This window comes from Cebus imitator, unplaced genomic scaffold (assembly GCF_001604975.1).
Source record: "Cebus imitator isolate Cc_AM_T3 unplaced genomic scaffold, Cebus_imitator-1.0 Scaffold25, whole genome shotgun sequence".
Taxonomy (NCBI): Eukaryota; Metazoa; Chordata; class Mammalia; order Primates; family Cebidae; genus Cebus; species Cebus imitator.
Window position 1 is genome coordinate 7,801,109 of NW_016107340.1, and position 27,040 is coordinate 7,828,148.

Genomic DNA, 27,040 nt, shown 5'->3' on the forward strand with positions numbered 1-27,040 from the left:
ACATAAAATAGACTTAACCTCAAAAATTCAACAAGAGAAAAAAATATAATTATGTTACAATAAAGGGATCATATAACAACTGTAAATATATATGTATCCAGAATTAGAGCATCTAAGTATATTTAGCAAGTATTAACCCAACTAAAAGAAGAAATAAACAGCAATGCTACAACAGTAAGGAATTTTAACACCCTACTTTCAGCACCAGATAGATAGTTCAGACAGAAAATCAATAGCAAAACACTGGAATTGACATATTAGCCAAATGGATTTAATAGAGATGTTACAGAACACCCATCTGACAATATTAGAATACAAATTCTTCTTAAGTGCACATAGAATATTCTCCAGGATGGATTATATATTAGGTCACAAAACATGTTTTTATAAGTTTAAGAAGACTGAAATCATACCAGCTAGCTTTTCCAACTGCAATAGTATAAAATTGGAAATGAATAACAGGAGAAATCTTGAAAACATCACAATATGTGGAAACTAACACTTTTGAACAAGTAATGGGTCGAAGAAGAATCAAAAGAGAAAATTTTTTTAAAATCTTGAGACAAGTGAAAATGAAAACACAACATCCCAAAACTTATGAGATGCAACAGAAGCAGTACAGGGGGAATTCGCTAATGATAAATACCTACATTAGAAAAATGAAAGATCTCAAATAAAAAAACCCTAATGTTACACCTCAAGGAACTAGAAAAAGAACAAGCTAAGCTCACAATTAGCAGAAGAGAGAAAATAACAATGCTGAGAGAAGAAATATATAAAATAGAGACAAGAAAAACAAAAGACCAACAAAATGAAGATCTGATTTTTTGAAAAGATAAACAAAAATTTAAAATCCTTAGCTATACTAAGAAAAAAAGAGAAAAGACTCAAAAATGAAAGAGAATACATTATAACTGATACGACAGAAATACAAAGGATTGTAACAGATTACTATGAAAAATTATATGCCAATAAATTGGATAACCTAAAAAAGAAGGATAAATTCCTAGAAACACAAAACCTACCAAAACTGAATCATGAAGAAATGGAAAATCTTAGTAGGCCTAAAACTAGTAAGGAGATTGAATCAGTAATCAAAAATCTCCCAGCAATGAAAAGTCAGTACCAGATGGCTTCACAAGGGAATTCTGCCAAATATTTAAAGAAAAATTAATACTAATTATTCACAAGTGCTTCCAAAAAAATTGAAGAGAATGGAACACTTCCAAACTCATTTTATGAGGCCAGAATTTCTGTGATACCAAAGCCAGACAAGAAAACTACAAGAAAAGAAAATACCAGCCAATATTCCTGCTGAACATAGATATAAAATTATCAACACAATACTAGCAAACCAAATCCAACAGCACATTAAAAGAATCATACACCATGATCAAGAGTGATTTATCCCAGGGATGATTTTACATATGCAAATCAATAAATGGGAAAAGCCATATTAATAGAATGAAAGGTGAAAATCATATGATCATTTTAATAGACACAAAACAAATTTGGAAAATATTCAACATCTTTCGTAATAAAAATCTGATATTTAGAAGGAATATACCTCAACATAATAAAGGTCATATATGGCCAGCCCGTGGCTCACATCATATTCATCATGAAAAGCTGGAAAACACTTCCTTTAAGTTCAGGAAGAAGACAAGAGTGGCCAATATCATCTCTCTATTCAACATACTACTGAAAGTTGTAGCCAGAATAATTAGGCAAGAAAAGGAAATTTAAAAAAATCCAAATTGGAAATGACGCAGTATAATTTATAGATGACCTAAACTTATATGCAGAAAACTCTAAAAGTTGCACCAAAAAAAACCTGCTAAAACAAATGAGTAAGTTCATAAAGTTGCAGGATATAAAATCAACATATAAAAATCAGTTGTGGTCAATGCCCTAAAAACAATCTAAAAGAGAAATAATTAAAGCAACTTAATTTCAGTAATATAAAAAAAAAACAATAACATACTCAGGAGTAAATTTAACTAAGAACCAAAAGATTTGTACACTGAAAACTATAAGACACTGATGAAAGAAATTGAAAACATACATTTGCAGCATACATAGATGGAACTGGAGATGAATATGTTAGCTAAAATAAGCCAGGCACAGAAAGAGAAATATAGTATGTTCTCATTCATATGTGGAAACTAAAACAGTTGATCTCATGTAGAGAGAGAATAGAATAATGGTAGCCAGAGGCTGGGAAGCAGGTGGGAGTTGCAAGGGGAGAATTAAGAGAAGTTGGTTAATGACTACAAAAATACAGTTAGATGGAATGAGTTCTAGTGTTCAATAGCACAGTAGAGTGACTATAGTTAACTATAATTTATTGTGTATTTCAAAATAATTAAAAGATAATATTTTAAATATTCCCAACATGGAGAAATGGCAAATGTTTGAGATGATAGATTATCCTAATCACATTTGAATATTACACATTGTATACATGTATAAAAATGTCACATGTACCCCATAAATATGATAATTATTACGTATCAATTTTTAAAAGCAGAAAAAATTGAAGATATAAATAAAGAGTTATCCTGTGTTCATGGATTGGAGGAATAAATACTGTTAAAACATACATACTACCCAAAGCAAACTACAAATTCAATGTAATCCTGATTAAAATCCCAGTGGCATTTGTTACAGAAACAGAAAAAAAAATCCTAATATTTATAGGGAACCACAATAAGATCCCAAATAGCCAATGCAATCTTGAGAAAGAAGAACAAAGCTGGAGGCATCACACATCTTGATTTCAAAATATATTAGAAAGCTACAGTAATCAAAACAGTATGGCACTGGCATAAAGACAGACACAAAGACCAATGAACCAGAAGAGAGAATCCAGAAATAAACCCATACATATATAGCCAACTGATCTTCAACAAGGGTGTCAGTATCACACAGTGAGGAAAGAATAGTCTTTTCAACAAATGGTGTTGGAAAAACTGGATATTCACAAATAAAAAGGATGACATTGGACCCCTACATCATATACAAAAATAAACTCAAATTTATTAAAAACTAAATGTCAGATCTTCAAATAAATGATAGGAGAAAATCTTCTTGACATTGATCTCGGCAAATGATTCCTTAGATTTAACACCAAAAGCATAGGCAACTAAACTAAAAATAAACAAATGGGACCGCATGAAACTAAAAAGCTTCTGCACAAAAAAAGGAAACAACAAAATGAAAAGGTAACCCACAGAATGGGAGAAAATATTTGCAAACCATTTATATGATAAGGGGTTAACATCTAAAATATATAAGGGACTCATAAACCTCAATATCATTTTTAAAAACACACACACAAATAATCCAAGAACTTGAATAGACATTTTGCCAAAAAAGACAGACACGTGGCCAATAGGTACATGAAAATGTGGTAAACATCACTAATCATCAGGAAATGCAAATTAAAACTACCATGAGATATCACTTCACATCTGTTAGGGTGGCTATTATCAAAATGGTAAGATCAACATTGACGAGGATGTAAGGAAAAGGAAACCCTTGAGCACTGTTAGTGGAAATGTAAATTGATACAGCCATTACAGAAAATGGTGTGAAGGTTCCTCAAAAAATTAAAAGCAGAGCTACCACACCATCCAGCAATACCACTTCTGAGTATATATCCGAAGGAAACAAAGATCAGTTCTCAAGGAGAACATATCTGAACTCCCATGTTTTTTACAACATTATTCACAGTGATCAAGCTATGGAAACAACCTGTCTATTGATGAATAAATGGATAAATAAAACATATACCTATTTTATATACATTATATATGTATGTATATACATTTCATATGCACATATAATGAAATATTATTCAGACATAAGAAAGAAGGAAATCTTACCATTCGTGACAACAACATGGATAACCTGGATGACATGATGCTAAGCAGAATAATCCAGCCAGAGAAAGACAAATACTTGTGTGTGGAATCTAAAAAGAACAAAAAAGGTCAAACCTATAGAAAGTGGAAGTAGAATGGTGGTTGCCAAGGGCTAGGGAGAGGGGAAAGCGGGGAGAAGTTGGCCACATGGTACAAACCTGCAATTATAAGTATGTTCTGAGTATCTAACGTACCATATAACTATAGCTAATAATACTGCATTGTATACTTGAAATTTGCTGAAAGTGTGGACCTTGTGTGTTCTCACATTTTTAAAAAAGCAGTTATGTGAGGTGATATATTAATTGTGATCATCATTTTGCAATGTATACCAAATCATTATGTTGTACAGTTTAAATATATAAAATTTTATTTGTCAGTTATACTTCAATAAAGGGAAAAAAAGAAAAAATAGGCAGATTTTCCAGGCCTAGTTTAATCACATAAATCTTTTTTTTTTTTTTTTTTGAGACACAGTCTCTCACTGTCGCCTGGGCTGGAGTGCAGTGGCACGATCTCAGCTCACTGCAACCTCTGCCTCCCAGGTTCAAGCGATTCTCCTGCCTCAGCCTCCTGAGTAGCTGAGATTACAAGTGCCAAGCACTGCACCTGGCTAATTTTTGTACTTTTTTAGAGATGGTTTTTTTTGTATTTTTAGTAGAGACGGTGTTTAGTAGAGACCAGATGTTGGCCAGGCTGGTCTCGAACTCCTGACCTCAGGTGGTCCACCCACCTCAGCCTCCCAAAGTGCTGGTATTACAGGTGTGAGCCATGGTGCCCAGCCCAATAAACCCTTTTGAAATCAACGTTTTCTCAGGCTGGTAGTAGAAAAAGAAATTCGGATAGAGCTAAAGAATGAGAAATATTTGATGTGAGGGAGGTTCTCTGTTCCTTAGATGAAGAGGGCCATGGGTCAAGGGTCTATGAGTGGCCTCAAGACCTGCACATAGTCCCCAGCCAACAAGCAGCAAGAAAATGAGGACTTCATTCTTTGCAGCCATGAGGAGTAAAATTCTTCCAAAAACCTCAATGAACCTAAAAGTGAATTCTCCAAATAAAAGTTGGATCCTCCTAATAAGAGCCCAGCCTGGTCAACATCTTGATTTTTGCTTGAAAGATGCTAAGCAAAAAACCCCATCAGGCCCACTTGGACCAACAGAACTGTGAGATAATAAATGGGTATTGTTAGAAGTCACGTAAGTTTGTGGCAGTATGTTACACCACAGTGGAAAATGAATGCACCTCTTTTGTAAAGCAGCTGTTTACACTTTTGCCTATCTTGTTTTAACTGGGTTATCTTTTAATTACTGAATTGTAACTTTTAAAATATATCTACATATTTAATTTTAATTTTTAATTTTGTGAGTACATAGTAGGTGTATACCTTTATGGGGTACATGGGATGTTTTGATATGAGCATAAAATGCATAATAAACACATCATGAAAAATCCATCCCTTTAAGTACTGATCCTTCGTATTACAGACAAAACAACTATACTCTTATTTTTAAATATACAGTAAAATTATTAAATTATTGACTACAATTGCCCCATTGTGCTGTCAAATACTAGGTCTTATTCATTCTATTACTTTAAAATAATATATTATGCATATGTTACTTGTCAGCTATATGTATTGAGAACATTTTTTGCCCATTGGTGGCTTGCTCTTTCATTTCCTTAGCAGTGTTTTTAAGGAATGTTTTAATTTTGATCAGTTAAAATTATCAATGTTTATTTGTTCATTTAATATCTTAGTGCATTGACTTTCCTCTCTAAGAAATTTTTGTCTAGCCTAAGACATAAATATATTCTCCTACATTTATTTCTAGGAATCATATGGCCATAGCTTTTGTGTTGCTTCTATGTTCCACTTTTGGTTTATTTTGTGTAAGGTGTAAGTTAGATATTGAGGCTCATTTTCTCATTTTTTGTGTGTGTGGATAAATTTCATTTTTGGAAAAACATTCTGTTCCCCCACCGAATTACCTTGGCATCTTCGTTGAAAATAACTTGAGCATACATGTAAAGCTCCTCTTGAACTTTCTGTTCTATACCATTTATCCATGTCTATCCTTTTTCCTTTACCATTCTTCTTTATACTGTAGATTTTTAGTAAATTTTGAAATAATGTAGAATAAGTTCTCCAATAGTCTTCATTTTCAAGATTACTTGAGTTATTCAATGCACCTTTCACTTCTGTGTAAATTTTGAAGTTAATTAGCTTGTCAATTTCTACAAAATTCCACTAATATTTTGAGTATGATTGTGTTGAATCTATAGATCGGTTTAAGGAGATTTACATCTTAACACTGAGTCTTCCAATCCATGAATGCAACATCACTCTATTTAGCTAGGTCTTCCTTTATATTTCAGCTATGTTTTTAACTTTGTTCAGTGTATATATCCTGTACAGGTATTGATCGACCTTACGACCTATGCAACTTACGACCATTCGACTTTACGACCACAATCGCTAGCCATGACTGCTCCGCGTCTGGCAGCGCAAACGTTGCCCAGCTGGGCATACGACAGTGCGGACCAGTTTCCGGCAGCACTACCATCTCCGTGTGCATATAGCCTACTCAACTTACAACCAAATCGTGTTACGAGGGGTCTGTCGGAACCAATCGTGGTCCTAAGTCGAGCACTAGCTGTATATACCATAGCTCACTAAATCTACCTATTTTGTGATTTTGATGGTACATAAACGGTATTTTTAAATATCATTTTATAATTGTTCATTACTAGTGTGGAAATGTCTTTGTATCTTGCAACATAGCTAACTTCACTTATAAATTCTAGTACTTTTGTAGATTCCTTAAGATTTTCTATGTTCATGATGGTATCATCTACAAATAAAGACAGCTTTCCTTCTTTTCCATCAGTATTTGTTTCTTCTTTCTTGTATTATTACACTAGGTATCACTTCCAGTATGATGCTGAATAGGAATAATTAGAGTGGACATCATTGACTTGGTCTCAGTATGAGAGGTAAAAGGATTCAGTCTTTGTTAAATATGATATTATGGGTAGGATTTTTATAAATTACTTTTGTCATATCAGGAAAATTTCCTGTTATTCAGTTTGCTGAAAGAGTTTATTATGAATTGTTGTTGAATTTTGTAAAAAATTTTTCTGCATATATTGTGATGACCATAAGCTCTTTCTCCTTTATCCTGTCAATAGACAAAAATTGTTTGATTGTTGAATATTAAACCAACCTTGAATTCCAGGGATAAGTTTTCCCTGGTCATGATATCATCTTTGTTTTATATATTCCTGGATTCAATTTATTTATATCTTATTTATAATTTCTTCATCTGTCTTTAAGAACGACATTCATTTTCTTTTCATTTCTTTCTTTCTTTTTTGATGTTTAGCAGTTGTTTTTTGTTTGTTTTTCAGCAATGTGTTCATTCGATTTTGATAATAGGATTCTGCCAGTCTCATAAAATAAAAAGGAAAAAAAAAGAGAGATTACCAGATGTGAACAAAAAAAAAGAGGGAGAAAGTTTTTCATGCACTGCTAGCATTCAAAGGCCACAGGCCAAGAGTATTCTTTGGGCCAGAGCTAATCACTAGTTTCAGTGAAGACACTATCTGTTTGTTAAAGACAGCCAACCTCTGACAGCCAAGGCAGCACATAGGCAGAGTAGAAACCTGAAAAATGCTATATCTGCTCAACAGAACTTATTAGGGCATATTTCTCTCATGCTTCTCCACCTGCGCATATGTTTCTCCAAAGCTATTCCACAGAATTACCCTTAACATTTAAGAACAAATGTATATCTTCATGAACCCGGCAGTTTAATCCAAAGAAACCCAATTCAAGCTCAGTATTTCTTATCATCTTGTGTTTCAACTTAAAAATAGATATAAATTTTGCCCTTTACCTTATAACCCCACCCCTACCACCAATAAAGAGCCATGTCCATTTTCTAAATCAGAATTTTGTAGCATCTGACATTCTGCCTGAATGCAATAAACATTCATTCAATCACTAAATTATACATCCAAGTTGACTTTAATGGAAAGAGATATACCTTCCTATATCTTCAAGTAAAATCAGTGCACCAGGAATATATTTCATGATTACTCTGTTGTGTCAACTATCAAAGGCACATATCCCAGTTTAGAAACATGCTGGCATAGTGATCTCATAACTTTTTATTTACCATGATAACTACCAGAAATACTTTAAAATACAGGCAATGGTGCAGGATCATGATGCCAAATATAGTTCTTGGTCCAAGGTAAATATAATTAACCTTGATCTTTGTTTCCTTACTGAGTTAGCTATGCACTAGTGAAATAATCATTTAAACAGTCAAAATCAAACTTTTCACCACACAAGTGGTTAGTGCTTCTCTTCCTTCTGCAGATTGTTTCAGCTATTTCTTTGTCTAGACTCTGTGAAGAAGAATGCAGAAGCAATCATCCTTATCACTTAGGTAAAAATTTACAGAGTTGGGAAATGACACAATTACATGGATAACCTGGTTGGAGAAGGAGCCAGAAAGGAAGAGTAAAAAACCTTCCTATCATTGTGATTCTACTTGGAAGGCACAAGGATTTACTACGTTATTCATGAAAAGTAACAATAATAACAGGTAATTTGAGCAATTACTATGGGCAAAGCACTAGGCAGGCAAACCATCTTACCCAATCTTACTTCTATTCTATAAACTAAGTTTTTAATAATCCCTATGACACTGGTGAAGAAAGTAACAAGAAGATAAATAATTACATTCCTCTCCACCCTCACCACCAACCTAGTGGCACTGGAGATATGATCAGAATTTTTTCCTGCTGCCCTCCAGGAGCAAGGAGCATAGAGAACATTATGGAGTGGGGATAAATAGACAGGTAATAGAATATGTCTGTTTCACAAATACAGCGAGGGTTAGACATTATTTTGGAGGGCAATAGGAAAAACCTAAAATATTGATGTTGGTCAAGAAGAATGTCTACATATCATTAGGACTTCGGTAAAATCTAAACTTTTTTCTGAAATAAAAATCATATTAGAGTGCCTTGGAGGCATAATAAAAATTTAAACTACCTACGGTCTATTTCTTCTTTCCCTCTGTCTCTTTCCCTGCTCCTAAACTAATTCCACCTCCCAGCTCTTCTATGTATTGCACTGGTACCTCCAACTTAAAGCCTTACTTGGAGTCGTTCTTAAACTCATCGCTCATTGTCTCTTACTCTGTCCCCTTCCATTCTAATACGAATATTCAATCATTTATGTTACACTCAGCAATAACTGGCCTCCACCTCTTCTTTTCCTTTCTGTCTTTTTCTTCTTTAGATTAGTTACTGTATCAGTAATGTTACTGTATCATTAGTTATTGTATCAATTAGTTATTAGATCGATCATTAATTATTGTATCAATCTTCTAATTGGCCTCTCCCACCTGAACCATTTTACACATATATATCATATTAATCTTTCCAGAAAACATGTCCAGTTACAGCTTTACCACACACACAAACCTCTCATGACTCACTGATGTTGTCACTCTGTCATTTAAAGTCTTCACAAAGCTTACCCCATCTTCACTGATTTCTTATATTCCATCCAAATTCTACCACTTACAACCCCAGCACACCCCTGCTCTAACTACTTCCATGTCCTTAGTCTCATCCAACTGCATAAATAGTCCTTTTCTACTTTTTCTTTCTGAAGAATTCTGACCTGTTTCAACACTCTTCCCGGATATCTTATTTTCTGTGTCCCTAACTCTGAAGCTAGCAGTGTCTGCCACACATACTAGGTATTAAATTGGTGCTGAAACCCTTTCTTCCTGTAACTACAGTAGTAGCACCACCTTCAATGTGGCTTTTGCACTGTTTCCCCCACATAGAATAGGCTCCAGTTCCAGCAGCAGAATCCTCACCAAATAAAGAGAGCCTAGAGGCAGCAGTCTTAGTGGCTGCTACTACTTCCTTCTCTTTTCCCTTCAAGTGCAAAGCACTGACTACGCAGAGGACAAAGGAGAAAAAGCCAGCAGGCTGAAATCCAGCAAGCCTACACCTCAGCTCCCACTGCCCCACAGCAACTTACATGAAAAACTTGGTAGCGTTCCATCCATAACTCTTTAGAATGAGAGCAGAGATTCAAGTAAGGAGAACTATCCAGGTTAGACAGAGAAGAGAGATGAAGATGGCTGATCACTAGCAGCTCGGGATTGTAGCTCCCAGTGAAAGCGCAGAGAACGACAGGACGCCACACTTTCAGACGAATTTTTGTTGCTCACGGACCAGGAGATTCCCAGCAGAGGAGCCCCACGGGTCGCCAGCACGACTCTTGTGACCAGTGTGTCGGTTTTGCCGGCGCCTCGGCGCGGTGGTTCTTGATGCAGAATAAACGGGACTGGGTCCCCTTTTGGCTGACCTTTGGAGCTCCGGGAAGGCAGAGACGCCCATTCAGCTGATTGAAGGACAGACTCAAGAAGGAGGCCAGACCGGACATTCCCGGGCAGAAAAGCACCATCAATCTTAATGCCGCTGTTTTAGCCGGCACAGTGGGTTGCTCAGATTCCGGCGCTGGGAATCAACAAGCTCGACGTTCACTCAGAAACCTAATTAGAAAGTCGGTAATTACAAAGACAACAGATGGATAAATTTATAACGAAGGGAAGAAACCAGCCTAAAAGGCTGAGAATACCCCAAATCAGAACCCCTCTCCCTCTACAGGGGATCACAGTTCCTCATCAGCAACGGAACAAGGCCTGATGGAGAACGAGTGTGTTCCATTAACAGAAGTAGGCTTCAGAAGGTGGATGATAAGAAACTTCTGTGAGTTAAAAGAACTTGTTCTAACCCAATGCAAAGAAACTAAAAACTTTGAAAAAAGGTTTGACGAAATGCTAACAAGAATAGACAATTTAGAGAGGACTATAAGTGAATTAATGGAGCTGAAAACACAACACAAGAACTTCACGAAGTATGCACAAGTTTTAACAGCTGAATTAATCAAGCAGAAGAAAGAATATCAGAGTTGAAGACCAACTTAATGAAATAAAACGAGACGACAGGATTAGAGAAGAAAAAGTAGACAGGAATGAGCAAAGTCTCCAAGATATATGGGACTATGTGAAAAGACCTAATCTACGTTTGATAGGTGTGCCTGAATGTGACGAAGAGAATGAATCCAAGCTGGAAAATACTCTTCAGAATATTATTCAGAAAAACTTTCCTAACTAGTAAGGCAGGACAATACTCAACTCCAGGTAATACAGAGAACACCACAAAGATATTCCTCAAGAAGACAAACAATCGTTAGATTCACCAGGGTTGAAATAAAGGAGGAAATTCTAAGGGCAGCTAGAGAGAAAGGTCAGGTTACCCATAAAGGGAAGCCTATCAGACTCACAGCAGATCTCTCAGCAGAAACCCTACAAACTAGAAGACAGTGGGTGTCAATATTCAATATCCTCAAAGAAAAGAATTTTCAATGCAGAATCTCATATCCAGCCAAACTAAGCTTCATAAATGAAGGAAAAATAAAATCTTTTGTGAACAAGCAAGTACTCAGAGATTTCATCATCACCAGGCCTGCTTTACAAGAGCTTCTGAAAGAAGCACTACACATAGAAAGGAACAACCAGTATCAGCCTTTCCAAAAATATACCAAAAAGTAAAGAGCATCAACATAATGAAGAATTTACATCAACTAATGGGCAAAACAGCCAGCTAATATCAAATGGCAGTATTAAACTCACATATATTATTATTAATCCTAAATCCCCCAATCAAAAGACACAGCCAAAACCCATCGGTATGCTGCATCCAGACCCATCTCACATGCAAGGATACACAAAGACTCAAAGGGATTGAAGAAAGATTTACCAACCAAATGGAGAGCAAAAATAAATAAATAAATAAAAAGCAGGAGTTGCAATTCTCGCCTCTGATAAAATAGACTTTAAAGCAACAAAGATCAAAAGAGGCAAAGAAGGACATTACATAATGGTAAAAGGATCAATGTAACAAGAAGAGCTAACGATCCTAAATATAAATGCACCCAATACAGGAACACCCAGATACATAAGACTTATAAAGACACTTAGACTCCCACACAACAATAGTGGGAGACTTCAACCTCAATATTAGATGATCAACGAGACAGAAAATTAACAAGGATATCCAGGACTTGAACTCAGATCCAAAACAAGTAAACTTAATAAACATTTATAGAACTCTCCACTTCAAATACACAAAATATACACTCTCATCAGTACCACATCACACCTACTCACAGGTTTAAATGAAATATTGGTTGGCTGCTTGTTTGTTATTTTCTTCCCTCATTTTTTCCTGTCTCCATTATTAAGCACAATTATCGGCATAAAAGAGGTTTTCAATACCCATTTTTAGACTGCATTCTAGCCTGGGCAATAAAGCAACACTCCCATTCTCTCTTCCTCTTCCTCTTTCTTCTTCTCCGTCATTCTTTTTTTTTTTCTTTCTTTTTCTTTTTTTCAAAAAATAAATAAATAAATAAATAGAAACTAGAAAGCAGTTTTCCTTAAAGATGACAGTTTGTGGGAATGAAAGATACTCACTTATACAATATAAAAAACATAATTAAGATGTGTATCTCTATTATTACGTATCTTATAATTTTGGAAGCACCAACATGCCTTTAATACTTAATATTCAAAATTTCTATTGAGGATGTGAATACAGATGAACTTCCTTAGGAAATGCTATAAAAGGACATAAGGTTAAAGTAAAAAAAATAATAAAAAAACATGATGTTGTTCCTGGAATAGCAGATCACAGAGACGAATCTGGGAACCAGATCCTGAGGGTATTTAATATGCTTAGATAAGCACTAGAGATTACAGCAGTTTGGTCACGTAATAACAATTTTTTATTCTATTGCAAATGTAAACCATTTAACAGTGCATTTCCTTCTCTAATAATTCATTTGAGAAAACAGATACTGGTCTTAAGCCAGAGTAGGTACAGTTCATTAGATCTTGATGAAAATAAAGTAGTGAAAATCAACAGGTTTATATTCTTGGTTTCATCACCCACAAACCTCAGAAATTATTATTATTATTATTATTATTGAAACAAAGAGTATCAAGACTTGAGTTAATGTATTATTTTCACAAATATTTACTGAGGGCCCACCATGTGATTCACATGTGGTAGAAAAAAATAGCATTAAACAACTTAGACATACCTCTTGTCTTTCTAGAACCTTAAGTCTAACAAGGACTTTAAATAAATAATAACAAAGAGTTTTAAAATGAAAACCGTGGTAAGTACTACAAAGGGAAAGTATAGAATGGGATGAGATTATATTATTGCAAGACTAAGTCTAGTTAGAGAAATCTCCCTATACAAACGACACTGAAGCTGCAGCTTGGAGGATGAGGAGCAAGCCATGTGAAGGCTAAGAAGGCTTTGGGAAGATACCCATGTTCTAAGCCAAAAGAACCCATGCAAAGGCCCTGCAGAGGAAGGAGGTACCTTTGAGGCACCACTAAAAGGCCAGTAGTTGAAATATTATTAGTGCAAGGAAAAGTGAGGTATTATGAGACAGAACAGTTAGGACCTTGGTCATAACAAAGATCTTGGATTTTATTCTAAGGTCAATAGACAGCCAGCCAACAGGTGAACATTTAAATTGTTTACCTTTTTTTCTATTTTGCATAAGCCTATATAGATTTCTTTTACACTCATCTACTTCTTTGTGTTGAATTATTCTTTGACATATTACTATGAATAGACTTACTGATTAAATGGTAGAAATGACTTTAATGCCTATACTATATGTTAATATAGATGAAAGTTTTTAGAAGCAAAAGCAATGAAAGCAACTGCATATCACTTACCTACCTGTAAGCTTCAGCATTACGATTTTCCTCTTGTACTTTTTTCTGATTTATTAAGTACACTAATCAGTACAATACTCTCTCAGAGACCCCAAAAGTCTAATTTATATTATAGATCAAGTTTTATGTTTCTGATGAACAGCTGGCTTCCTTCATGCGATTCGAGGCCTCAGGTTTCCCACAGCTGGTGGCTCTGCTATCCCCTCAGACAGTCAATCCCAAGCTTTGCTACACATTAGATTTACTTGAGAACTTTTAAGTGTTTTGATGTCAAGATTACATCCCATATGATTTAAATTAGAATGTCTAGGGCATGGTAGTAAGGCATTCGGAAATGATTGGGAAAAGAGAGTGTGAAAAAGGCACAGTCTCCCTAAACACCTGGTCTTAGAAGGGACACATATTCTGTTGGTTAGAACTAGGTACACAGTCATGCCTATCTGTAAATGGGGCTAGAAAATGTAATCTAGCTGTTTGCCCAAAAGACAAGGGAACAGCTAAAGGCCTTTGTCTCAGAAAGTATTAAAAGACCTCACATGGTCAGGTGTGGTGGCTCACACCTGTAATCCCAGCACATTGGGAGGCCAAGGCGGGTGGATCACCTGAGGTCAAGAGTTCCGTACCAACCTGACCAACATGGAGAAACTCTGTCTCTACTAAAAATACAAAAGTTGGCTGGGCATGTAGGTTGCAGTGAGCCGAGATTACACCACTGCACCACTACAGCCTGGAAAACAACAGTGAGACTCTGTCTCAAAAAAAAAAAAAAAAAGAAAGGAAAAAAAAAAGCTCAGGTATTGCTGTTAACTTTGTTTCATTTTTTAAAATGACTGTTAAATGTGACTTTTCCATTATTTTCAAATATTTAAAATTATTTTAAATATTTTTATTTTGTTGGGCTTAGTGGCTAGAAGATCAGATGTGAATGTAGAATTTTATATTAGCTTATATAAAGTTGATGCTCAAAAATGTTGGGTGATGATCTTTTGATATGTGAAGCTGTTTATTGAATATCAAGGATGAATTTTGAAGTGGGGACCATCAATTTTGATAGAGAACCAGATCTCTGACATTTACTTCTCTGTGTAAACAGTGCATGGGTGCCACTATGTTTTCAAAAATTTATTTGAAATAAGCTATTAAAATAGAAGCTTTGGCTGAGACTAACAGATATCATATATCAAACTGAGCCAGAATACCCTGCAGGACTTAAAATCTCCTTGCCCATAAGGGCAAAGAAAGACTCAAGAATAAGCATGCAGAAGATGATTTTTGAAGGGGACTTTCAGAAAAGACTCTTTAAATAGAGCTCTCCTAAAAGGGAAGAGTAAGGGAGGTTTCCTCCTAACCCCACGTTGTGAGAGGGGACTTAAGGAGATCAGTTCGTGAGCTTAATACATGTCTCCTGCAGTTTGAAAGACAAAGTGGACAATATTGCATCATGCCTGATCAACTTAAAGGACGAGAGGCTAGATCAGGAGGTGAAGTTTGGGAAGTGCTGTAACTTCACTCCCATCTTTTGTGTTTGTTCCACTGCGTGTGTGACATCTCCCACCCACCCAGAAGCGGAGGGAGGGCGGCCCAGTAGGTGACTGGTATTTCCGAGATCTACTGTCTTAAAGTCTAAAGAAAAACTTTTGTTTTCACATCTCATTACATGTTTTTTTTCAGTCTTCTTCATTTTCTCAAGCCTCTGAAAACTCTGAAAGCAACAGTTCAGACTTTTGGGTATTTTTACACAAGATTAACATGAAGATAAAGTGAAAGTTCTTGGCAAACTGTAAAATGCCATAAAATTGTAAGACATTAGTTTTATTGTGATTATTGTGTGCTTATTTATCATATGTACTTACTGCACTGAAAAGATCCCTTGTCAAAACATAATATAGGTGTATGTGACCATATCTTAACCAGGTTCCATTTGTTTGAAGCTTTCTTAAATTTAGTCTCTAGTGAAGATGTCATGGGCTTAAACTTGGCAAGGAAAGTAAAAAGCATTAAAAAAAAATTAAGTTCACTTAAAAAATTTTCCACAATTTTCCTTTTCTTTCCATCACTCCCTCAATTTTTGTTTCTCTGGAAAAACACCAGGGAAAACATTTCAAGCAATTATTTTAAAAGACAAAGAGGAAGTTAAGTGGAGTAAGATCTCTCTTACTCCATTTAAGAAAACAGTAAATAGTACAATGGACATAACCCATGTCTGAAAACTGACATATTAATTATANCAGCTCCTCATTAGAAAACAAAAGCAATAACAGCAAAACCTAGTCAAAGGATGGGAAAATATGTAAAACATTTTTTCCAAATGTGTTAGTCTTTTCTGTATGTGTGTGTGTGAGTGTGTGTGTGTGTGTGTGTGTTAGTCTCTTTTTATTCTTTTGGAACTCTCTTTTAGAGTTAAGTATTGCTGTTTATAGGCGATGAAATGCATAAAAACCCATTTCAAATGCTCGTACTACTTTGAGCATGGTCTTTCCCTTTACTTCAACTTGGAATTTAGACTTTTGATTTATATTCCAGACCCAGAAGTAGTTTTCACTATAGAAGTTACCTGAAAACAGTCTATGCTTTCTACTAGTGATCTATAACCAGATTCTTAAGATTGTCTCAGAATACTACAGGATGATTTACTTTAAATATGTATTAAACTAGGAATGCTTCTTAGTTTAATGCATATTTAATGCATTTAAATTCATTTAAATGCATTTTATTTTTGGACTTACAAAAATGATGTGGCTAAAACCAGTTAGATAATTTTTAAAATATCTTTGTCTACAAGGGCAGAGAAAAAGTCAAGAATTAGCATGCAGAAGATGATTTTTGAAGGGAACTTTTGAAGAAGAGTTTTTAAATAGAGCTCTCCCAAAGGGGAAGAGTCAGGGAAGTTTCCTCCTAACTCCATGTCTTAAGAGAGGGGACATAAGGAGATCTGTTTGTGAGCTTAATATGTGTTTCCTACCTACATGACATACTTTTTCTTAAAATGCCTCTGCTCCAAGTAAATCAATAACAAAATAAATGAAGTGGCCAGGCGCAGTGGCTCATGCCTATAAACCCAGCACTTTGGGAGGCCGAGGTGGGCAGATCACCCGCCTGGCCAACATGGTGAAACTCCGTCTCTACTAAAAATACAAAAATTAGCCGGGCGTGGTGGCAGGTGCCTGTAATCCCAGCTACTCCAGAGGCTGAGGCAGGAGAATCGCCAGAACCCAGGAGACAGAGGTTGCAGTGAGCTGAGATCGTCTACTGCACTCCAGCCTGTGAGACAGAGCCACACTCCATCTTAGGAAAAAAAACCGAAATGCTCAAGATGACATTAGTCCCACTGGTCTAAGTCCTGGTGTTGTGTGGATGACAAGCGGCAGCCAGTTTTGTGACAGATAATAGATTCAAAGTAGTTGCCAAATTTGTTAACACTTTTCCATTTTTAAGCTATCCTTAAAGAAAATTGTATATGGGGTCACATACTCCTCCCATTAGGCCAGGAACACTTCCATGCCATCTGGATTCATCTTTTCACCAACAGAGAGAACTGGTAGCTTTTGAAATTAGCAAGGATGTGGTTGATTTGTTCTACAGCCTACAATAAAAAATTTGTACTCTACCAGTATCTGGTGAAGTTTGTCTTTGATTGATTTCATGTACTCTTTGGTATACTTCTTGTAGGCTTCTTTTGTGAAGCTAGTTTCCTGCAAGTGATGACTCATCATGACAGCAACACCAGTGATTACCATGCTTCCAGTATGTTAGCCCTTAGGACCTTCAGCAAAGACATTGTCATTAATGAATGAGTCATTGATGTTACCTTCTGTCCCAATTACCATCTTCCCCTTCACCTCCAAGCACATCCCGGCAGTGAGCTCCTAGATTTTATAAATGTCAGATAATGTCTTGTTATAGCTGATGAGATCCTGGTAGATAATCATGATGGTAGCTGGAGGGAGACTACAAAGGTTCTAACTTAGCAGGAGCCCTGAGCTCCCTTACTACAGTAAGTACAGTGCAGCCAGAGAGGGACTGGGGGAAAAGTGGGGAAATGTATAAGCAAATTTAACACTACAGGAAATTTACTTTTACTGGGAAAGATAAAAATAATGTTTTCACTGATTTTATACATGTTGCTGATAAAATTCTCCTTCTTAAAAAGTAAAAGAAAAACTTCACCAGGCTCCATGGCTCATGCCTGTAATCCCAGCACTTTGCGAGGCTGAGATGGGAGGATCCCTTGAGCTCAAGTGTTCAAGACCAGCCTGGGCAACATGGTAAAATTCTCTCTCTACAAAAAATACAAAGGAAAAGAAAAATAAAAGAAACACTTAAAGTAAATATAACTGTAAATTCATGCAGTCTACCAATGTTTGATAGTGTTATACAGAAATTAGATGCATCTACACTTTTATCCAATGGGGCACCTACCTGTTCAGCTCAGGCCCAAATTGAAAAGATAAGAAAATTAGGGCTCCTAGCAATTAACAAGCTGATCAACTTCGTACTGCTAGTATAAGGTCGAGTTGGGATTCAAACCGAGAATCTTAGTCTCCTTTCCTAGTACTGCATTTAAGAAACAAGAACAGGGGCCCTAATGCAGAAGGACATTATCTTGCACAGAATATCTTAACATGGAACTGTATGGAAAGAAAGAAGGCAGTATGGGATACCCTTCCTGTTAGACTGTCTAGGAAGCAGATGCCAACATGAGTTAAGAGTGCAAAGAGTTTACTGGAGGAGTAATATATTTTTTAAAAAGTGAAGAAAGTAGAATTCAGAGCTTTCAAACCATGACATGAACATGACGAGGTTTCTGCCAGCCCAACAGGGAGCTCCAGAGCAGCGTGTCCAAAGTTAAGCCCTTGTTTGTATCAACTTGTAACACTGCTTTGCTCAGTCACTGGCCACAGGGCCACACTGCGAAGAACTTGACCTCTATTCAACAGCTAAGGCAGATCCTAAGAGAGCCAATTGTGGGAGACTGTCAGCTACTGTATTCTTCATACCTGGGTAGAAAGCCCTCTCGAAGGGAGATCTGAGCAGTACATCTCAGTATCTGCCACAGACACACAGAACTTGGATGAATCTAGAAAAGAAAAAAAAGAAATCATTCTTCTGATCCTACATAGATAACCCTCATTCCCTGAGATGCAGTACTTCAAATTTAAGAAAAAAGTTACAGAAACAACTATTTAAGAAAATAAGATCTGTAATCCTAGTTACTCCTCAAACAATATAACCCCCAGAAGTTCTTCCCAAATAAATTTGTGAATATCCAGTGGATATCTCACAAGAGTTCTAACAACATGCTGTTGACTACCATGGGGGAATCTACCAATTTTCTTATCTCCTAATCTAGATCACTGGATAATGTGTCTAGCTGCTCCTAAGAGTGCCAGCTATGCCAAACCATTGGCAGTTTCACTTCCCAGACACTGCCCCAGAGGATGCTAAGTTATCCAAGACTGAGGGTTCTGACTTCTAGTCAGGGGTTCTGATGTTTTATATCCAGAGAATAGAAGCCACTGAAACCAGCATTTCATCATTATCCATATCAATAATGCAACTCGTCAACATTGCTAACATTCTGTTCCTGTATCACCAATACCATCACTTCTAAGAAGACTCAAAGTCTCATGAAGGTTGTAGAACAACAGTTTTTTGAGGTTTTACTTACTTTTTTGTTGCAGCTTTCTTGCTCTCAGATTGAGAATGGCTGGTATAATTGATCATTTAAGTGACAGTAATGTGTTGGACTTCGCCAAGTGTCTGTATTTCTACTTTCTCTCTTTTTTTTTAATAGAATGAATTCTTTCTTAGTAGAAAAACAGACTGTTGTGTTGGTTCCCCTGGTATTTCACATTTATGCAGATATTCTTATATCCTAGGGTGGTCATGGCTTCAGTATCATGAGATACCTGCTACATTTACCTAAGAGTTTTCTCTGATTTCTAAGGAATGGGAAATTAATATCAGAAATTAACTGAATAGTTGATACTTTTTATATAGCATAATAATAACTATCTCTATAAGACATGGGCTACAATTATCACTGACAGTGTAAATAGAGTTATTCTCAACAAATCCTTTTCCTGTCTTTAAAAAGCATTAAGGAACTCTTCATGACAGGATGATAGGCCCCACATGGCCATTATTGCTATAAGTCTGTTTCCCAACTGGGCAGAATCAACATATAACACTTCTTATAAATAGTCTTGAGGCTTCTCTCTGTTTGATTTTGCTACGTGTTACACTAATACCACCCTAGAATGTTTTCAGTCCAGCAACCTACATTTAAAAAGTCAAAATCATGCTTTGTATTTCGGAACTACAACTTAAAGAGATCAGTATTGGTCCTGAAGTTTGCATTTGAATGATTTGTTAAAAGTTTTTCTTATAGGAAGACTAATTGATTCTTACATAGCTTTATATGGACTATTACTATGTAGGACAATGTTAATTTTCACTAACTATTCGAAGCGGCAATATTGTGTCAGTACTTGTAGGATAGCAACAGAGAAAAAAAAATCAGAATTCAAGACTTTATTCCTCTTTTCAGTCATTCATTCACAGGAATTTTCAATTTCTTTGGAATAAAATGAAAACCAAGGAAAGCCATTTTTCAGTTATTCAGTTTAGATTTCTAGAAAAAGAAATAATATATTATTTTCCAGGAAAAAAGAGTGTAAAAGAGAGTTTTCCCTTGCCAATTCCTCTCATGCTACCAAAATAAAATACATCTGTAGGCCACAGAGCACACAAATATGTTCACCTCATCCTCTGGCTATAGTGGTGATGTGTTCTTCCTGTTTATCTTTCTTGAGGATATCAACTTTTCTCCACTTCCATTCTCAGAACTCTTTAATCTCTCTCTCTCTCCAGCATTCCTCCAACACTGATCTCAACAATCAGGGCCATTTAGGGTTCACTCAAGACTGCCAGGGTCCAAACCAAGATTAGAAGGATAAGAATCTTACTTCCAGTTTGAATTTGAACACCTTCCCACAGAAAAAACTAATTTGAAAGAGAGATGAGACAAAAGATCCAAAGTTGAAGGACAAAGTAATCAGAAAACCAAAATAACAGTGAGAAGAGCCCTTTCACAGGCATAGCCCAAAGTTTGTAGGCAGAATAGTGTGCAAACATGTACAGTCCTAGAATCATAGTTCCCTGAGCTTTTTCTAATAGAGAGAGCATGAAAAAAAGGAGCTCATTTTTCTGGAGTTAAAGGCATTTAACACTCTTTGGTTACAGTGACTATCACTGAATATAGCAAAACCATAGGAGCTTCAGTGATTTCATTATTTAAATGCTAGGCAATTGAGCTAGGGATTTATATGCAGTTGAGGGTTTGCACTTAATTCAATAAACAATTGATACCACACATATTTATTCAGCTCTCACCATTACGAAACTGAGCATAACTGAAACATTTGGCAAAGAGCATTCAAGACAAAAAGACTAACATAAGCAAAGGTAAAGAATCTGTAGTAGAATCAAAATGGTAATAGATTCAGTTTGACCAGACTTCAGGGAGGATCTGAAGTGAAAAAAAAAAAAAAAAGATAGAAAGGAAATAGGTTAGATTTCAGTCAAGAAAAAACTTTAGTTGACAGATTAAGGAATTTATTATTTCACGAGGAAATAGGAAAAAAGATTGAAGATTTCTAAACAGGAAAAAGACATGATTAAAACTGTGTTTTAGACAGATTAAGTTGACTGTGACCTGCAGATTGGATGCTGGGATAGAGACCTACTCGAGGTAGAGACAGCTCACAGCTGAGACTGTTGCTTGATTTTCACGGACTAGAGTAATGAAAATAAAGGTAGAGATAAGAGACTAAAGGGGAAGTAGAATAACATGATCCAGGAAATGATAGTTGATGTCATTGAAGTTCCATTGGTTTTGCTACATTCAGTGATACACACTGTAACCAAAAAGTGTCTACATGCCGTTAACATCTAAATAATGAGCACATTTTTTTCATCCTCTCTACATTAGAATCGCATGTCTCATTGGAACATGAGATACCAGAGAAAAGGAATAAAAAGTATTTCAGGTTTTAGACCAAAATTTCTGAAATGGGGCTATTACTACAACAATGTAGTTTCTGAAAAATACAAGTAATCCATGAGATTGTTTAAAATAACATTGATGACTAAGGAGTTTATAAAAAGTGAACATATTTAGCAATAAATGTGTATTTACATTTATTATAATAAATGTAAAGCATCAAGACACTTATACTTTGAACTCATTTTATAACTAGTGATTGACAAATAACAACGATCATAGTTCTTGCAGCTAGCCGCGGTGGCTCATGCCTATAATCCCAGCACCTTGGGGGGCCAAGGTAGGGGGGTCACGAGGTCAGGAGATCGAGACCATCCTAGTCAACATGGTGAAACCCCGTCTCAACTAAAAACACAAAAATTAGGCAGGCATGGTGGTGCACGCCTGTACTCCCACCTCCACAGGTGGCTAAGGTAAGAGAATCACTTAAACTTGGGAGGCCGAGGCTGCAGTGAGCCAAGATTGTGCTACTGCACTCCAGCTTGGGCAACAGAGCAAGACTCTGTCTCAAGATAAATAATAATAATAATGATGACTGAGTTCTTATTCTGTACAAGAAATTATGCCACTATTATAAATATGTACCTGGCACTATCCTTTCATGTGTATACATTTAAATTTTTTGTGGTCTCAAATATGGACTATTCACAAGATAATGTTTGTTTCTTCAAAGAAGATATTTTCTTAGGCACTCAGTCATTTGTTTGACAAATTTTTATCAAAGGTTTACAATTTACGTTGTCCAAGTTATGGAGAGCAAAACACATAGTACCTACCCTCAAGGCACTTATATTCTCATAATGAAATGGACAGACAAAAGTTTATTAGGACTCTCGGTTTCCACAATGTGGAAGAAAAGCTTATGTGAAAAATTGTTCACACTATGAACTTCTAGCAAATCTGGATTTACAGAAGAGGTCACTGCATAGCTGAGCTCCCTTAAAAGAAAAAGAAGTGTCTAGATATCAGAATCAAAGGGTTGTAAGTAGTTTATACTATGATAGTCCTAGAGGGTGATACAGAAGGTGGAAGAGGGATAATTAAATTAGTTAATACCTGGGTTGGATTTTAACCCTTGCCTAGGACAGGGGTTTAGGATTTGGAACTGAAACTTTGCTTAATGGTCTTTCCCAGGAGAGCTGTATCCTCAGTAAAAAAAGAGAATCCAGGAAGGAAAAAAGTGGCTTAGCAGCCCAGGAACCTTACCTTCAAGCTCGCCCTGGCTTCTACTTTGGTGAAAACAAATTGTAAATGAGAAATCAGCTCCTTTGGCCTGCACTTTTCACAGGTTAAGAATAGAAACCCACATGGTATCCGAGAATCCCCAAGCTGAGAAAAAAACATCAATGTTGATCCTCTGCCAGTTACATTCTTTAGTGCCTGGCAGAATCAAATGCAAAAATTGCCCTGGGGAGTCATTGTCATGGATAATGTCAATGTGCTTCACTCAGATCCCCTGGGCCCATTTTTACTATTTTTTGGGAGGCCAGGGGACTCCCTTTATGGTGTGTTTTTTCATCCAACAGCCAGCACCTACTGAGTCTCCTTTTGCAGAGGACTGCCCTCCAAGACACATCCCCGCCCCTGCTGTTTTTCAGCAGCTCCTTGGCCTCTGTTTTTATAACGCTAAGGCATAACTTACCCGAGTACCCTGCAGGTTCAGCCTGAGATCACTTTCTGTGGGATTTTGCCTGGGCTCACCTTTGCTTGGCTTCCTCCACTTCTCTGTTCAGGCTTCCCCCACTCTTTTGCAGGTTTCCTCTTGAGCACCTCTTTAATAGAGACTGTCTCTGAATCCTCACCTCACATGTCTGCTTCTAAGGACCAGGACCCAACACGTTGCTGTGAGATTCCCACAGGAAAATAAACAAGCACATCTAAAGATAAACTCAAGAAAATAACTGCAGTATACAAGGGAAAAAAATTCATCTAAGACAGTCTGTAGAAACAATAACAGAAGTATTAATGCAACTAAGAACTTCATGGAGTAGAAAAATTACTTGACAAAATATATAAACTATCCGGGATACAAATGGAGAGAACCAAAAATGGAAAGTTTGACAGAGAGTTTAACGTATACAGGGATATAATGATAAAGTTTGACATAAAAAAGCTAACCGTGGCCGGGCGCGGTGGCTTAAGCCTGTAATCCCAGCACTGTGGGAGGCCGAGGCGGGTGGATCACGAGGTCAAGAGATCGAGACCATCCTGGTCAACATGGTGAAACCCCGTCTCTACTAAAAATACAAAAAATTAGCTGGGCATGGTGGTGCGTGCCTGTAATCCCAGCTACTCAGTAGGCTGGGGCAGGAGAATTGCCTGAACCCAGGAGGCGGAGGTTGCGGTGAGCCGAGATCGCGCCATTGCACTCCAGCCTGGGTAACAAGAGTGAAACTCCGTCTCAAAAATAAATAAATAAATAAATAAATAAATAAATAAATAAATTTACTGCAGCCTAAATGTATAGTGTTTATAAAGCCTACAGTAGTATACAATAATGTCCTAGGTTTTCACATTCACTCATCACTCCCTCACTGACTCACCCAGAGCAATTTCAGTCCTGTAAGCTCCATTCATGGTAAGTGCCCTATACAGGTACAGTATACAGACCATGAGGTTAGGAGACCGAGACCATTCCGGCTAACACGGTGAAACCCCATCTCTACTAAAAATACACAAAATTAGCCAGGTGTGGTGGTGTGCTCCTTAGTCCCAGCTACTTGGGAGGCTGAGGTAGGAGACGCACTTGAACCAGGGAGATGGAGGTTGCAGTGAGCCCAGATTGCACCACTCCATTCTGTCTCCAAACAAAAAAAAAGTGTTTACTGAAAATTAGTGATGTTCCTGACAGTAGGGATATAGCAATTAATAGAATAAACAAAAATATCTGTAATTATAGAATGTATGCTCTAGTAGCTGGCAACTCTTTTCACTCAGCAAGGTCTTTTCCGACCACCAATATGAATTTCAATGTTACTTATTTTCTTGTTTTCCTATTTATTGTGTTTCTTCACACGAGTGTGCCACATCTTTGGGAAGAGAGACCTTGTCTATCTTGTTTATCACTTTACTCTGAGAGCATGGAATGATACCTAAAACAATTATGTATTCAAGAGCTATAAGGCGAAAGAATGAATTCATGAATAGGGGATTCATGGATGGTGTCACCTCAATTATAGTTGAGGAAAACATTTGCCTGCAGCAAAAGGGGTGTGTGTGTGTGTGTGTGTGTGTGTGTATGTATGTATGTGTGTGTAACCAAGAAGAACAAAGATCCTGTGTAAACTCAAGAGAACGGATATTGTGGTATTAGGATGAGAGGTTAGATAGGCAGGCAGGGGCCAGAGGCAGGTAGTCTGGTTGCTATGCAAAAACAGTGGACATTTCATCTTAACAATAACAGGGTGCATGATGGCCATTTGTTTCAATACAAGATGGGAAATTTAAATCTCCTTTGGGGATTTAATTCTAAAAGTAAAGAATGTTTCTATTTGGTTTGAAAACAACAACTCTTTGGTTATGATTATTATGAGCTCCATTTTAGTTAACATATAATATATAACTGCATATACTACATAGTTGATAAAGGACATTTCATAATCAACTTTACATGGTGCTTTATAGGAACACTGAAATAGGTATAGGTCAAGCACTGGAACTTAGTTATGTACAAACTTAGAATGTATTTTCCCATAACTGGTGTAAAGTTTACTTTCAGTGAGCCCACTCCTGCCATCATCACCATGGTCATCAGACCTCACATGGACTGAGTGGCTCTTATATTCAAGACACTATTTTAACCCATTTAATTCTCTCAAAAACCCTCAGTGCAGGGACAACGAGTTGCTTAAAGTCCCATAGCTAGTACATGGTATAACTAGGATTCAAAATGTGGTAGCTGAGCTCTGCAGCTTGTGCTCTTAACCTTTGCTCCCCACTGCTTCCATCCTTCCTGATGAATTACATCCCGCCCACCGAGTTTTGTCACCTAATCTTATGAAAACGTGCACTCTCCAGATTTAGGTCATCTTTCCATGCCGTCCTTCTCTGCCTACCTCCAGTCCTGTTCCTCCTCACAAGCTTCTGCCACTGATCTCATCCCTGGTCTGACCCCTGGAATTGGAGGTCCTGGTGAAAGACAAAAATCACAGTCAGGTGCTTTCAAAGACATGGGAGTCCATGTTCTCAATCAGATTCAGTCTGTCAGTTGTCTCTAGTGATGTGGGGTCTCCATGTAGATGGCTTGTGGAATTTTCTTAGCCAACGTAAGAAAATTTTCTCCCCCTCATCCCCCAGCAGTGGTGCACATACCTTTCTCTCTGTACATTCTCCTAAGCAATCTGAGTGGCTCCTGTCCCTCTGTTCATCTCTTGGCTCTCTCATGTGGAATCCTGAGGACTAGCCTCCATGACTTCTGGGAACTAGGATAGAGTGGCCCTCACCTCTCATCTTCACAGGCACACTGTGATACTCTCATGCTCTGCTGGCTTCTGGCTTCAGAAGCAGTGAGGTTTCTGCCTTCAGAAATCTCCGGTTGAAAAGTCAGTGGCATTCTCCAATTTTTAGAGTCCTCCAATATTTTAGAATATATAAATCTAGTGCCTCCTTCAATCTACGGGTCAGGGGAGAAGTTAAATCCTTTAGAAATTGAGTTCTTCAGAAAATGACTATTTTTACCCTTCAGGGTGCTGTGAGAACCTACCATTTTATAAACTCAATGGTGGGTATCCCATACTACAGGAGTGGGGAAGAGCAGGCATTGTTCATGTTAAAAGGTGAACTCCAAGTACATTTTGTTCTCAGCTATTAGTTTAGCAAGTTCTACATGAAAGCAGTACCATCAGGGAGCTGGAAAGAATCTAAGCTGCTACATTACATCCCATTGTCTATATCAACACACTCATGTCATGAAACCTTGCAAAGAAAGAGATATCAACACCATCTGAATCGGTACAAGGAATCACAGGGACTTTATAGGGTTTATGTGACTTCTAATAATAAATACTTCTAATGTATTAGCTCAAAGATGTTAACATTTAAACCACCACTTTTAAAGGTCAAGAACAATACGACCTAAGCCTTTTATTTTGGTAATAAGATATATAGTTTACTTTTCATTCAAAAGTAAGTGTCCATAGTAGTGGACATTTACTATGTCCACTAAATGTCAAAAGCCAAAAGCTACAGATTTT

General features: G+C 36.8%; 1 long non-coding RNA gene across 2 annotated transcripts in view; it reads right to left on the minus strand.

The window, feature by feature from the left end:
- Positions 1–3,940: 3,940 nt before the first annotated feature.
- Positions 3,941–27,040, minus strand: part of LOC119470252 — a 74,592-nt gene continuing 51,492 nt past the window's right edge. For both annotated transcript variants that reach the window (XR_005199142.1, XR_005199141.1), the window contains exon 4: positions 3,941–3,976. This is a non-coding gene — a long non-coding RNA (uncharacterized LOC119470252). The remainder of the gene's footprint in view (positions 3,977–27,040) is intronic.